We start from the raw sequence: 601 nt of genomic DNA on the forward strand, positions 1-601 counted from the left end.
CCAGGCGCGTCGCAGCGTAACAGTGTTTCGTGAGATATCGCGAAGCCTGTTACGCGAGACGTGGTCTGGCGTACATCTACCTTGTTTTATTCCTACTTTGACGTCATAATTCCCTCAAAAATCCCGTTTTTCCGCCGCTAGCGGCGGCCCCATTCGGGTGTGAATTCCGGACCCTGCATGAGACTCACGGATGCAGAGGCCAACAGCCTAAATTCGGACCAGCGCCATCTCCGACTCTCGTTCCCAGTGCCCAACTAACTGGGGATACCCTATTATCTTGTCAGTTGCATCTGGCTGTATGCCAACGTGCTCCTGGATTCACGAGAACCCATCAGACCAATTACTGAGGGTGCCAGTGGACCACTGAAAATGCTAGTCATATATCTTATTCTGAGGAAAGCGAGATGAGTGACACAAAAAATCTGCCTTGCGTTGAATTTCACCGTAATCTACACTGAAGTAGTGTAGCTTGAGGTCAATTTTCACCGTAACCTAGCTGCAAGGTTCACTGTAGCTACGCTGAAATTCCACGTAAGCTTTGAATGTTGCTGGGGGGTATTTATTCAATAGAACAGTTTTCTCGTTGAGGTTAATCTTGAGT

This window comes from Frankliniella occidentalis, unplaced genomic scaffold (genome assembly GCF_000697945.3).
Source record: "Frankliniella occidentalis isolate FOCC.00 unplaced genomic scaffold, Focc_3.1 Scaffold215, whole genome shotgun sequence".
In the NCBI taxonomy this organism is placed as follows: Eukaryota; Metazoa; Arthropoda; class Insecta; order Thysanoptera; family Thripidae; genus Frankliniella; species Frankliniella occidentalis.